Genomic DNA, 15,796 nt, shown 5'->3' with positions numbered 1-15,796 from the left:
GCCTTTTCAGGTAAGAGGACTTGCAAATCGTAGCAATCTTTGGGAGCCAAGATTTCAGCAGCTGCGACTTCACAAAGTTTAGTTTAAATCTTTCTAGTAATTTTCCAAGCTCCCTCCAGTAAGATTTTGGATTTTAAGATAATTCTGAAGAATTCAGATAACCAGAAGACTTTCATTGAAGTTTGGTTCGGAAACAGACATCTGGGATTTTTAAGATTTTAGATTTTAAGATAATTCTGAAGAATTCAGATAACCAGAAGACTTTCATTGAAGTTTGGTCCGGAAACAGACATCTGGGATTTTTAAGATTTTAGATTTTAAGATAATTCTGAAGAATTCAGATAACCAGAAGACTTTCATTGAAGTTTGGTTCGGAAACAGACATCTGGGATTTTTAAGATTTTAGATTTTAAGATAATTCTGAAGAATTCAGATAACCAGAAGACTTTCATTGAATTTTGGTTCGGAAACAGACATCTGGGATTTTTAAGATTTTAGATTTTAAGATAATTCTGAAGAATTCAGATAACCAGAAGACTTTCATTGAAGTTTGGTTCGGAAACTATGTAGGCATCAATGTCTGCGAATGAATACATGGTTTTCTTTTTAAAAATGAAGATTTAATAGATTTGACGTCAGGCACTTGAGGCATTTGATGCTTGATTAGTCATCTGAAAAGAGCAAGTTGTTTGGATCAGAATGGAGGGGAGACGCTGATAACGCAGAGCACTTACATCAAGCAGACAATGTGTATGATTCAACAGTTGAGTGTTAACCACTTAGCTATGGTAACCTGGGCCCAGTATTTCAAAATTTGTAATCTGGATCAGAATAATCCGGATAATGAAATCCTCCTTTTCTCAGTCATGGATCACGGTGATCCTGCTGACTTTATCTGAGTATTTCAAAACACAGGCAGGGTGGATCACCGTGATCCCTACCTGGCCGGATACGGATTTCCCAATCTCAAGTCTCCGCCTCCGGGATCTGAAACATGGTGGACTACTTCATGAAAGGAGTAGCAGAGAGCCGAATTTCACGTCAAAAGTTAACCGTCGTCTATTGTGTAGCAGTTTTAATACCATACGAACGGCAACCAACACATCATGCAAGCCAACTATTTGAATTGTCACCTTATTAAAAGCAGGCCGTGGCGATCTCTAATTGAGACGCGGCCGTGCTAACGGGAGCTAACGCGGCTCCATTGACTTGTGTGTTAAGCAGCTAGCGGGCTATCATTAGCGGCTATCATTAGCGTCACGTCATTTGCAACACGGCAGATTTACAGTATAAGCAGGCTGCATTGTGTACAGACCTGCTCAGTGCTTAGAAAACACAACGCAACACAGTTTGAGTATTAACTACAAGGTTTGTTCAGAAGGTTCAGAATGCTACAGTAGCCTAATGCTGGTGATGATATCATGTTTTTGTGTAGGCTACATAAACACAATTTGGGATTGTGCATTAAGATACTCATACACCTTCTACCTTCAGAGTCCACTCACAGCCATGGACCACTCAGCTACAACAGGGTGAGTGCTGGAAATCCTTGAAAATGCTTTAATTGTATTGATACATTTAAGACTTTCAAGTAATTGGAGTTTGAATAAAGTGCTTGAAACTGCTTAAATTTGTAATGGCATTACTTTCATGGTATTGGTCAGTGACACAATTAGAAACATTTCTTCATCCTAATTCCTCTCCAACATTGGTGAGAGCTTGTTTTTTTTTGCATTTCACTACACTGTTTTTAAACCTTGGTTTTAGCTTTGCATGTGACCAATAAACTTATCTATCTACCACATCAGGCACGGGGGCGAGAGCCAGAGCCAGCGCCAGCGCCACGGCGACGGAAGAGGCATGCCGGGGATGAGGAAGCCTATGAGAGGCTCCTCAAAATGGAGACCGAAAGGGCAGTCAAACAGACTGAACTGGCCAAACGGCAAATTAAGCTGACGCTGCTTCAGCAAAAAGAGACAGAATTAACAATCAAGCTGTTAGAGAAACAGCTTGACATTTGAAATAGCATGGTCCTTAGTGGTCACATTATTTTTTGTTGGAATAAAACTTTGTTTGGACCCTGCATTCCTTTGTCTTTCTCTGTTTTGGTACATGCAAGTTACAATGTTTGGTGAACTAGAATTTGAGAAATAATTGTAATTTTATTTACAGCAGTTTTACAGTGTGGTCAAAAATTTTACTATGCTTTACATTTTTTGATATTACTTAAATTACTTGTTAGAAGTAAAACACTAACACTTAAGTGTAACAAACATCTTGAGTAACAATATCTAGGAGAAGTATGCGCTGAGAGTTTGTCAAATCCACCTCTGAGGTGGGATTCAAATGATCCTGAAATTTTAGTATCAAGTTGATCCAGATATCTGACTTAACTTTTGAAATACCCAAATCAGCCTTTTATCTGGATTCAGGGGAGGATTGGATTACCAGAGCTGAAACCCTGATCTTCAGGATCAGGATTCTCCTGATCTGTGTTGAAATACCCAGTTTTCAGATCAGATCTAGATTTAATCCAATCCGACCAGGATAATCCTGTCAGATCACGTTTGAAATACTGGGCCCTGAGGATCACAGAATGTAGAATTAAGCTGGTCTAACGCATCACAAGCTTTGGCTAGTTATTAAATGGCAGTGGTGGGATTTGAACCCACGCCTCCTGAGAGACTGGAGCCTAAATCCAGCGCCTTAGACCACTCGGCCACACTACCGTCGTACGTGTGGTTTTGGTGCGCCATCGAGCGCAAAGTCGCCGGGCAAGTGAAGCTTGCAAGGCCCTAAAAGATTGAGACATGCTGCTTTTAACACATTTGAAATTAGCAAAGGGTGCTTTCAATAAGTAGCAGCTTACAGGTTGCAAGATTCAGTTACGTTCTTTCAAGTGATTTTCCAAATTTCCTCCAGGAATCTTGAAGGTCAGCCATGAAATGTGCATGGATACGCAAAGGAGTTTCACTGAAACCAAAGAGGTGTCTCAGGTTTGTACTGCAATGTTGTTTTGTCTTCTTCTTGGGAAGTTTGCTTCAGTGGGCAGGCTGTACGTGGTTTATCTATTTTCAATATGGCAGCCAGGTCACAACCTTTTTCTCATTTGATCGTGATCCAGAGCACTTACAGGTAGCTGAGGATGAACTCTGATTTGTGGGACAAGCACTCTCCTTGCCTTTTCAGGTAAGAGGACTTGCAAATCGTAGCAATCTTTGGGAGCCAAGATTTCAGCAGCTGCGACTTCACAAAGTTTAGTTTAAATCTTTCTAGTAATTTTCCAAGCTCCCTCCAGTAAGATTTTGGATTTTAAGATAATTCTGAAGTATTCAGATAACCAGAAGACTTTCATTGAAGTTTGGTTCGGAAACAGACATCTGGGATTTTTAAGATTTTAGATTTTAAGATAATTCTGAAGAATTCAGATAACCAGAAGACTTTCATTGAAGTTTGGTTCGGAAACAGACATCTGGGATTTTTAAGATTTTAGATTTTAAGATAATTCTGAAGAATTCAGATAACCAGCAGACTTTCATTGAATTTTGTTTCGGAAACAGACATCTGGGATTTTTAAGATTTTAGATTTTAAGATAATTCCGAAGAATTCAGATAACCAGAAGACTTTCATTGAAGTTTGGTTCGGAAACAGACATCTGGGATTTTTAAGATTTTAGATTTTAAGATAATTCTGAAGAATTCAGATAACCAGAAGACTTTCATTGAATTTTGGTTCGGAAACAGACATCTGGGATTTTTAAGATTTTAGATTTTAAGATAATTCCGAAGAATTCAGATAACCAGGGCCCAGTATTTCAAACGTGATCTGACAGGATTATCCTGGTCGGATTGGATTAAATCTAGATCTGATCTGAAAACTGGGTATTTCAACACAGATCAGGAGAATCCTGATCCTGAAGATCAGGGTTTCAGCTCTGGTAATCCAATCCTCCCCTGAATCCAGATAAAAGGCTGATTTGGGTATTTCAAAAGTTAAGTCAGATATCTGGATCAACTTGATACCAAAATTTCAGGATCATTTGAATCCCACCTCAGAGGTGGATTTGACTTGGATTGACAAACTCTCAGCGCATACTTCTCCTAGATATTGTTACTCAAGATGTTTGTTACACTTAAGTGTTAGTGTTGTACTTCTAACAAGTAATTTAAGTAATATCAAAAAATGTAAAGCATAGTAAAATTTTTGACCACACTGTAAAACTGCTGTAAATAAAATTACAATTATTTCTCAAATTCTAGTTCACCAAACATTGTAACTTGCATGTACCAAAACAGAGAAAGACAAAGGAATGCAGGGTCCAAACAAAGTTTTATTCCAACAAAAAATAATGTGACCACTAAGGACCATGCTATTTCAAATGTCAAGCTGTTTCTCTAACAGCTTGATTGTTAATTCTGTGTCTTTTTGCTGAAGCAGCGTCAGCTTAATTTGCCGTTTGGCCAGTTCAGTCTGTTTGACTGCCCTTTCGGTCTCCATTTTGAGGAGCCTCTCATAGGCTTCCTCATCCCCGGCATGCCTCTTCCGTCGCCGTCGCTCTGGCGCTGGCTCTGGCTCTGGCTCTGGCCCCCGTGCCTGATGTGGTAGATAGATAGGTTTATTGGTCACATGCAAAGCTAAAACCAAGGTTTAAAAACAGTGTAGTGAAATGCAAAAAAAAACAAGCTCTCACCAATGTTGGAGAGGAATTAGGATGAAGAAATGTTTCTAATTGTGTCACTGACCAATACCATGAAAGTAATGCCATTACAAATTTAAGCAGTTTCAAGCACTTTATTCAAACTCCAATTACTTGAAAGTCTTAAATGTATCAATACAATTAAAGCATTTTCAAGGATTTCCAGCACTCACCCTGTTGTAGCTGAGTGGTCCATGGCTGTGAGTGGACTCTGAAGGTAGAAGGTGTATGAGTATCTTAATGCACAATCCCAAATTGTGTTTATGTAGCCTACACAAAAACATGATATCATCACCAGCATTAGGCTACTGTAGCATTCTGAACCTTCTGAACAAACCTTGTAGTTAATACTCAAACTGTGTTGCGTTGTGTTTTCTAAGCACTGAGCAGGTCTGTACACAATGCAGCCTGCTTATACTGTAAATCTGCCGTGTTGCAAATGACGTGACGCTAATGATAGCCGCTAATGATAGCCCCCTAGCTGCTTAACACAAAAGTCAATGGAGCCGCGTTAGCTCCCTTTAGCACGGCCGCGTCTCAATTAGAGATCGCCACGGCCTGCTTTTAATAAGGTGACAATTCAAATAGTTGGCTTGCATGATGTGTTGGTTGCCGTTCGTATGGTATTAAAACTGCTACACAATAGACGACGGTTAACTTTTGACGTGAAATTCGGCTCTCTGCTACTCCTTTCATGAAGTAGTCCACCATGTTTCAGATCCCGGAGGCGGAGACTTGAGATTGGGAAATCCGTATCCGGCCAGGTAGGGATCACGGTGATCCACCCTGCCTGTGTTTTGAAATACTCAGATAAAGTCAGCAGGATCACCGTGATCCATGACTGAGAAAAGGAGGATTTCATTATCCGGATTATTCTGATCCAGATTACAAATTTTGAAATACTGGGCCCAGAAGACTTTCATTGAAGTTTGGTTCGGAAACAGACATCTGGGATTTTTAAGATTTTAGATTTTAAGATAATTCTGAAGAATTCAGATAACCAGAAGACTTTCATTGAATTTTGGTTCGGAAACTATGTAGGCATCAATGTATTGGACTGAATACATGGTTTTCTTTTAAAAAATGAAGAATGAATAGATTTGACGTCAGGCACTTGAGGCATTTGATGCTTGATTAGTCATCTGAAAAGAGCAAGTTGTTTGGATCAGAATGGAGGGGAGACGCTGATAACGCAGAGCACTTACATCAAGCAGACAATGTGTATGATTCAACAGTTGAGTGTTAACCACTTAGCTATGGTAACCTGAGGATCACAGAATGTAGAATTAACTTGGTCTAACGCATCACAAGCTTTGGCTAGTTATTAAATGGCAGTGGTGGGATTTGAACCAACGCTGAGAGACTGGAGCCTAAATCCAGCGCCTTAGACCACTCTTAAGGCGCTGGATGCAATGTTGTTTTGTCTTCTTCTTGGGAAGTTTGCTTCAGTGGGCAGGCTGTACGTGGTTTATCTATTTTCAATATGGCAGCCAGGTCACAACCTTTTTCTCATTTGATCGTGATCCAGAGCACTTACAGGTAGCTGAGGATGAACTCTGATTTGTGGGACAAGCACTCTCCTTGCCTTTTCAGGTAAGAGGACTTGCAAATCGTAGCAATCTTTGGGAGCCAAGATTTCAGCAGCTGCGACTTCACAAAGTTTAGTTTAAATCTTTTTAGTAATTTTCCAAGCTCCCTCCAGTAAGATTTTGGATTTTAAGATAATTCTGAAGTATTCAGATAACCAGAAGACTTTCATTGAAGTTTGGTTCGGAAACAGACATCTGGGATTTTTAAGATTTTAGATTTTAAGATAATTCTGAAGAATTCAGATAACCAGAAGACTTTCATTGAAGTTTGGTTCGGAAACAGACATCTGGGATTTTTAAGATTTTAGATTTTAAGATAATTCTGAAGAATTCAGATAACCAGCAGACTTTCATTGAATTTTGTTTCGGAAACAGACATCTGGGATTTTTAAGATTTTAGATTTTAAGATAATTCCGAAGAATTCAGATAACCAGAAGACTTTCATTGAAGTTTGGTTCGGAAACTATGTAGGCATCAATGTCTGCGAATGAATACATGGTTTTCTTTTTAAAAATGAAGATTGAATAGATTTGACGTCAGGCACTTGAGGCATTTGATGCTTGATTAGTCATCTGAAAAGAGCAAGTTGTTTGGATCAGAATGGAGGGGAGACGCTGATAACGCAGAGCACTTACATCAAGCAGACAATGTGTATGATTCAACAGTTGAGTGTTAACCACTTAGCTATGGTAACCTGAGGATCACAGAATGTAGAATTAACTTGGTCTAACGCATCACAAGCTTTGGCTAATTATTAAATGGCAGTGGTGGGATTTGAACCCACGCCTCCTGAGAGACTGGAGCCTAAATCCAGCGCCTTAGACCACTCGGCCACACTACCGTCATACGTGTGGTTTTGGTGCGCCATCGAGCGCAAAGTCGCCGGGCAAGTGAAGCTTGCAAGGCCCTAAAAGATTGAGACATGCTGCTTTTAACACATTTTAAATTAGCAAAGGGTGCTTTCAATAAGTAGCAGCTTACAGGTTGCAAGATTCAGTTACGTTCTTTCAAGTGATTTTCCAAATTTACTCCAGGAATCTTGAAGGTCAGCCATGAAATGTGCATGGATACGCAAAGGAGTTTCACTGAAACCAAAGAGGTGTCTCAGGTTTGTACTGCAATGTTGTTTTGTCTTCTTCTTGGGAAGTTTTCTTCAGTGGGCAGGCTGTACGTGGTTTATCTATTTTCAATATGGCAGCCAGGTCACAACCTTTTTCTCATTTGATCGTGATCCAGAGCACTTACAGGTAGCTGAGGATGAACTCTGATTTGTGGGACAAGCACTCTCCTTGCCTTTTCAGGTAAGAGGACTTGCAAATCGTAGCAATCTTTGGGAGCCAAGATTTCAGCAGATGCGACTTCACAAAGTTTAGTTTAAATCTTTCTAGTAATTTTCCAAGCTCCCTCCAGTAAGATTTTGGATTTTAAGATAATTCTGAAGAATTCAGATAACCAGAAGACTTTCATTGAAGTTTGGTTCGGAAACAGACATCTGGGATTTTTAAGGTTTTAGATTTTAAGATAATTCTGAAGAATTCAGATAACCAGAAGACTTTCATTGAAGTTTGGTTCGGAAACAGACATCTGGGATTTTTAAGATTTTAGATTTTAAGATAATTCTGAAGAATTCAGATAACCAGAAGACTTTCATTGAAGTTTGGTCCGGAAACAGACATCTGGGATTTTTAAGATTTTAGATTTTAAGATAATTCTGAAGAATTCAGATAACCAGAAGACTTTCATTGAAGTTTGGTTCGGAAACAGACATCTGGGATTTTTAAGATTTTAGATTTTAAGATAATTCTGAAGAATTCAGATAACCAGAAGACTTTCATTGAATTTTTGTTCGGAAACAGACATCTGGGATTTTTAAGATTTTAGATTTTAAGATAATTCTGAAGAATTCAGATAACCAGAAGACTTTCATTGAAGTTTGGTTCGGAAACTATGTAGGCATCAATGTCTGCGAATGAATACATGGTTTTCTTTTTAAAAATGAAGATTGAATAGACTTGACGTCAGGCACTTGAGGCATTTGATGCTTGATTAGTCATCTGAAAAGAGCAAGTTGTTTGGATCAGAATGGAGGGGAGACGCTGATAACGCAGAGCACTTACATCAAGCAGACAATGTGTATGATTCAACAGTTGAGTGTTAACCACTTAGCTATGGTAACCTGAGGATCACAGAATGTAGAATTAACTTGGTCTAACGCATCACAAGCTTTGGCTAATTATTAAATGGCAGTGGTGGGATTTGAACCCACGCCTCCTGAGAGACTGGAGCCTAAATCCAGCGCCTTAGACCACTCGGCCACACTACCGTCGTACGTGTCGTTTTGGTGCGCCATCGAGCGCAAAGTCGCCGGGCAAGTGAAGCTTGCAAGGCCCTAAAAGATTGAGACATGCTGCTTTTAACACATTTTAAATTAGCAAAGGGTGCTTTCAATAAGTAGCAGCTTACAGGTTGCAAGATTCAGTTACGTTCTTTCAAGTGATTTTCCAAATTGCCTCGAGGAATCTTGAAGGTCAGCCATGAAATGTGCATGGATACGCAAAGGAGTTTCACTGAAACCAAAGAGTTGTCTCAGGTTTGTACTGCAATGTTGTTTTGTCTTCTTCTTGGGAAGTTTGCTTCAGTGGGCAGGCTGTACGTGGTTTATCTATTTTCAATATGGCAGCCAGGTCACAACCTTTTTCTCATTTGATCGTGATCCAGAGCACTTACAGGTAGCTGAGGATGAACTCTGATTTGTGGGACAAGCACTCTCCTTGCCTTTTCAGGTAAGAGGACTTGCAAATCGTAGCAATCTTTGGGAGCCAAGATTTCAGCAGCTGCGACTTCACAAAGTTTAGTTTAAATCTTTCTAGTAATTTTCCAAGCTCCCTCCAGTAAGATTTTGGATTTTAAGATAATTCTGAAGAATTCAGATAACCAGAAGACTTTCATTGAAGTTTGGTTCGGAAACAGACATCTGGGATTTTTAAGATTTTAAATTTTAAGATAATTCTGAAGAATTCAGATAACCAGAAGACTTTCATTGAATTTTGGTTCGGAAACAGACATCTGGGATTTTTAAGAATTTAGATTTTAAGATAATTCTGAAGAATTCAGATAACCAGAAGACTTTCATTGAATTTTGGTTCGGAAACAGACATCTGGGATTTTTAAGATTTTAGATTTTAAGATAATTCTGAAGAATTCAGATAACCAGAAGACTTTCATTGAATTTTGGTTCGGAAACAGACATCTGGGATTTTTAAGATTTTAGATTTTAAGATAATTCCGAAGAATTCAGATAACCAGAAGACTTTCATTGAAGTTTGGTTCGGAAACAGACATCTGGGATTTTTAAGATTTTAGATTTTAAGATAATTCTGAAGAATTCAGATAACCAGAAGACTTTCATTGAATTTTGTTTCGGAAACTATGTAGGCATCAATGTCTTGGACTGAATACATGGTTTTCTTTTTAAAAATGAAGAATGAATAGATTTGACGTCAGGCACTTGAGGCATTTGATGCTTGATTAGTCATCTGAAATGAGCAAGTTGTTTGGATCAGAATGGAGGGGAGACGCTGATAACGCAGAGCACTTATATCAAGCAGACAATGTGTATGATTCAACAGTTGAGTGTTAACCACTTAGCTATGGTAACCTGAGGATCACAGAATGTAGAATTAACTTGGTCTAACGCATCACAAGCTTTGGCTAATTATTAAATGGCAGTGGTGGGATTTGAACCCACGCCTCCTGAGAGACTGGAGCCTAAATCCAGCGCCTTAGACCACTCGGCCACACTACCGTCGTACGTGTGGTTTTGGTGCGCCATCGAGCGCAAAGTCGCCGGGCAAGTGAAGCTTGCAAGGCCCTAAAAGATTGAGACATGCTGCTTTTAACACATTTGAAATTAGCAAAGGGTGCTTTCAATAAGTAGCAGCTTACAGGTTGCAAGATTCAGTTACGTTCTTTCAAGTGATTTTCCAAATTTCCTCCAGGAATCTTGAAGGTCAGCCATGAAATGTGCATGGATACGCAAAGGAGTTTCACTGAAACCAAAGAGGTGTCTCAGGTTTGTACTGCAATGTTGTTTTGTCTTCTTCTTGGGAAGTTTGCTTCAGTGGGCAGGCTGTACGTGGTTTATCTATTTTCAATATGGCAGCCAGGTCACAACCTTTTTCTCATTTGATCGTGATCCAGAGCACTTACAGGTAGCTGAGGATGAACTCTGATTTGTGGGACAAGCACTCTCCTTGCCTTTTCAGGTAAGAGGACTTGCAAATCGTAGCAATCTTTGGGAGCCAAGATTTCAGCAGATGCGACTTCACAAAGTTTAGTTTAAATCTTTCTAGTAATTTTCCAAGCTCCCTCCAGTAAGATTTTGGATTTTAAGATAATTCTGAAGAATTCAGATAACCAGAAGACTTTCATTGAAGTTTGGTTCGGAAACAGACATCTGGGATTTTTAAGATTTTAGATTTTAAGATAATTCTGAAGAATTCAGATAACCAGAAGACTTTCATTGAATTTTGGTTCGGAAACAGACATCTGGGATTTTTAAGATTTTAGATTTTAAGATAATTCTGAAGAATTCAGATAACCAGAAGACTTTCATTGAATTTTGGTTCGGAAACAGACATCTGGGATTTTTAAGATTTTAGATTTTAAAATAATTCTGAAGAATTCAGATAACCAGAAGACTTTCATTGAAGTTTGGTTCGGAAACAGACATCTGGGATTTTTAAGATTTTAGATTTTAAGATAATTCTGAAGAATTCAGATAACCAGAAGACTTTCATTGAATTTTGGTTCGGAAACAGACATCTGGGATTTTTAAGATTTTAGATTTTAAAATAATTCTGAAGAATTCAGATAACCAGAAGACTTTCATTGAAGTTTGGTTCGGAAACAGACATCTGGGATTTTTAAGATTTTAGATTTTAAGATAATTCTGAAGAATTCAGATAACCAGAAGACTTTCATTGAATTTTGGTTCGGAAACTATGTAGGCATCAATGTCTTGGACTGAATACATGGTTTTCTTTTTAAAAATGAAGAATGAATAGATTTGACGTCAGGCACTTGAGGCATTTGATGCTTGATTAGTCATCTGAAAAGAGCAAGTTGTTTGGATCAGAATGGAGGGGAGACGCTGATAACGCAGAGCACTTACATCAAGCAGACAATGTGTATGATTCAACAGTTGAGTGTTAACCACTTAGCTATGGTAACCTGAGGATCACAGAATGTAGAATTAAGCTGGTCTAACGCATCACAAGCTTTGGCTAGTTATTAAATGGCAGTGGTGGGATTTGAACCCACGCCTCCTGAGAGACTGGAGCCTAAATCCAGCGCCTTAGACCACTCGGCCACACTACCGTCGTACGTGTGGTTTTGGTGCGCCATCGAGCGCAAAGTCGCCGGGCAAGTGAAGCTTGCAAGGCCCTAAAAGATTGAGACATGCTGCTTTTAACACATTTGAAATTAGCAAAGGGTGCTTTCAATAAGTAGCAGCTTACAGGTTGCAAGATTCAGTTACGTTCTTTCAAGTGATTTTCCAAATTTCCTCCAGGAATCTTGAAGGTCAGCCATGAAATGTGCATGGATACGCAAAGGAGTTTCACTGAAACCAAAGAGGTGTCTCAGGTTTGTACTGCAATGTTGTTTTGTCTTCTTCTTGGGAAGTTTGCTTCAGTGGGCAGGCTGTACGTGGTTTATCTATTTTCAATATGGCAGCCAGGTCACAACCTTTTTCTCATTTGATCGTGATCCAGAGCACTTACAGGTAGCTGAGGATGAACTCTGATTTGTGGGACAAGCACTCTCCTTGCCTTTTCAGGTGAGAGGACTTGCAAATCGTAGCAATCTTTGGGAGCCAAGATTTCAGCAGATGCGACTTCACAAAGTTTAGTTTAAATCTTTCTAGTAATTTTCCAAGCTCCCTCCAGTAAGATTTTGGATTTTAAGATAATTCTGAAGAATTCAGATAACCAGAAGACTTTCATTGAAGTTTGGTTCGGAAACAGACATCTGGGATTTTTAAGGTTTTAGATTTTAAGATAATTCTGAAGAATTCAGATAACCAGAAGACTTTCATTGAAGTTTGGTTCGGAAACAGACATCTTGGATTTTTAAGATTTAAGATTTTAAGATAATTCTGAAGAATTCAGATAACCAGAATACTTTCATTGAATTTTGGTTCGGAAACAGACATCTGGGATTTTTAAGATTTTAGATTTTAAGATAATTCCGAAGAATTCAGATAACCAGAAGACTTTCATTGAAGTTTGGTTCGGAAACAGACATCTGGGATTTTTAAGATTTTAGATTTTAAGATAATTCTGAAGAATTCAGATAACCAGAAGACTTTCATTGAATTTTGGTTCGGAAACTATGTAGGCATCAATGTCTTGGACTGAATACATGGTTTTCTTTTTAAAAATGAAGAATGAATAGATTTGACGTCAGGCACTTGAGGCATTTGATGCTTGATTAGTCATGTGAAAAGAGCAAGTTGTTTGGATCAGAATGGAGGGGAGACGCTGATAACGCAGAGCACTTACATCAAGCAGACAATGTGTATGATTCAACAGTTGAGTGTTAACCACTTAGCTATGGTAACATGAGGATGACAGAATGTAGAATTAAGCTGGTCTAACGCATCACGAGCTTTGGCTAGTTATTAAATGGCAGTGGTGGGATTTGAACCCACGCCTCCTGTGAGACTTGAGCCTAAATCCAGCGCCTTAGACCACTCGGCCACACCACCGTCATACGTGTGGTTTGTGTAGGCATCAATGTCTTGGACTGAATACATGGTTTTCCTTTTAAAAATGAAGAATGAATAGATTTGACGTCAGGCAAGTGAAGCTTGCAAGGCAATAAAAGATTGAGACATGCTGCTTTTAACACATTTTAAATTAGCAAAGGGTGCTTTCAATAAGTAGCAGCTTACAGGTTGCAAGATTCAGTTACGTTCTTTCAAGTGATTTTCCAAATTTACTCCAGGAATCTTGAAGGTCAGCCATGAAATGTGCATGGATACGCAAAGGAGTTTCACTGAAACCAAAGAGGTGTCTCAGGTTTGTACTGCAATGTTGTTTTGTCTTCTTCTTGGGAAGTTTGCTTCAGTGGGCAGGCTGTACGTGGTTTATCTATTTTCAATATGGCAGCCAGGTCACAACCTTTTTCTCATTTGATCGTGATCCAGAGCACTTACAGGTAGCTGAGGATGAACTCTGATTTGTGGGACAAGCACTCTCCTTGCCTTTTAAGGTAAGAGGACTTGCAAATCGTAGCAATCTTTGGGAGCCAAGATTTCAGCAGCTGCGACTTCACAAAGTTTAGTTTAAATCTTTCTAGTAATTTTCCAAGCTCCCTCCAGTAAGATCTTGGATTTTAAGATAATTCTGAAGTATTCAGATAACCAGAAGACTTTCATTGAAGTTTGGTTCGGAAACAGACATCTGGGATTTTTAAGATTTTAGATTTTAAGATAATTCTGAAGAATTCAGATAACCAGAAGACTTTCATTGAAGTTTGGTTCGGAAACAGACATCTGGGATTTTTAAGATTTTAGATTTTAAGATAATTCTGAAGAATTCGGATAACCAGAAGACTTTCATTGAATTTTGTTTCGGAAACAGACATCTGGGATTTTTAAGATTTTAGATTTTAAGATAATTCCGAAGAATTCAGATAACCAGAAGACTTTCATTGAAGTTTGGTTCGGAAACTATGTAGGCATCAATGTCTGCGAATGAATACATGGTTTTCTTTTTAAAAATGAAGATTGAATAGATTTGACGTCAGGCACTTGAGGCATTTGATGCTTGATTAGTCATGTGAAAAGAGCAAGTTGTTTGGATCAGAATGGAGGGGAGACGCTGATAACGCAGAGCACTTACATCAAGCAGACAATGTGTATGATTCAACAGTTGAGTGTTAACGACTTAGCTATGGTAACCTGAGGATCACAGAATGTAGAATTAACTTGGTCTAACGAATCACAAGCTTTGGCTAATTATTAAATGGCAGTGGTGGGATTTGAACCCACGCCTCCTGAGAGACTGGAGCCTAAATCCAGCGCCTTAGACCACTCGGCCACACTACCGTCGTACGTGTGGTTTTGGTGCGCCATCGAGCGCAAAGTCGCCGGGCAAGTGAAGCTTGCAAGGCCTTAAAAGATTGAGACATGCTGCTTTTAACACATTTGAAATTAGCAAAGGGTGCTTTCAATAAGTAGCAGCTTACAGGTTGCAAGATTCAGTTACGTTCTTTCAAGTGATTTTCCAAATTTCCTCCAGGAATCTTGAAGGTCAGCCATGAAATGTGCATGGATACGCAAAGGAGTTTCACTGAAACCAAAGAGGTGTCTCAGGTTTGTACTGCAATGTCGTTTTGTCTTCTTCTTGGGAAGTTTGCTTCAGTGGGCAGGCTGTACGTGGTTTATCTATTTTCAATATGGCAGCCAGGTCACAACCTTTTTCTCATTTGATCGTGATCCAGAGCACTTACAGGTAGCTGAGGATGAACTCTGATTTGTGGGACAAGCACTCTCCTTGCCTTTTCAGGTAAGAGGACTTGCAAATCGTAGCAATCTTTGGGAGCCAAGATTTCAGCAGCTGCGACTTCACAAAGTTTAGTTTAAATCTTTCTAGTAATTTTCCAAGCTCCTTCCAGTAAGATTTTGGATTTTAAGATAATTCTGAAGAATTCAGATAACCAGAAGACTTTCATTGAAGTTTGGTTCGGAAACAGACATCTGGGATTTTTAAGATTTTAGATTTTAAGATAATTCTGAAGAATTCAGATAACCAGAAGACTTTCATTGAATTTTGGTTCGGAAACAGACATCTGGGATTTTTAAGATTTTAGATTTTATGATAATTCTGAAGAATTCAGATAACCAGAAGACTTTCATTGAATTTTGGTTCGGAAACAGACATCTGGGATTTTTAAGATTTTAGATTTTAAAATAATTCTGAAGAATTCAGATAACCAGAAGACTTTCATTGAAGTTTGGTTCGGAAACAGACATCTGGGATTTTTAAGATTTTAGATTTTAAGATAATTCTGAAGAATTCAGATAACCAGAAGACTTTCATTGAATTTTGGTTCGGAAACTATGTAGGCATCAATGTCTTGGACTGAATACATGGTTTTCTTTTTAAAAATTAAGAATGAATAGATTTGACGTCAGGCACTTGAGGCAATTGATGCTTGATTAGTTATCTGAAAAGAGCAAGTTGTTTGGATCAGAATGGAGGGGAGACGGTGATAACGCAGAGCACTTACATCAAGCAGACAATGTGTATGATTCAACAGTTGAGTGTTAACCACTTAGCTATGGTAACCTACAGAACGTAGAATTAACTTGGTCTAACGCACCACAAGCTTTGCCTAATTGGTGGTGGGATTTGAACCCACGCCTCCTGAGAGACTGGAGCCTAAATCCAGCGCCTTAGACCACTCGGCCACACTACCGTCGTACGTGTGGTTTTGGTGCA

This window comes from Echiichthys vipera, assembly GCF_963691815.1.
Source record: "Echiichthys vipera genome assembly, chromosome: 6".
Classification (NCBI taxonomy): Eukaryota; Metazoa; Chordata; class Actinopteri; order Perciformes; family Trachinidae; genus Echiichthys; species Echiichthys vipera.
Note: the sequence above shows the minus strand (reverse complement) of the source record.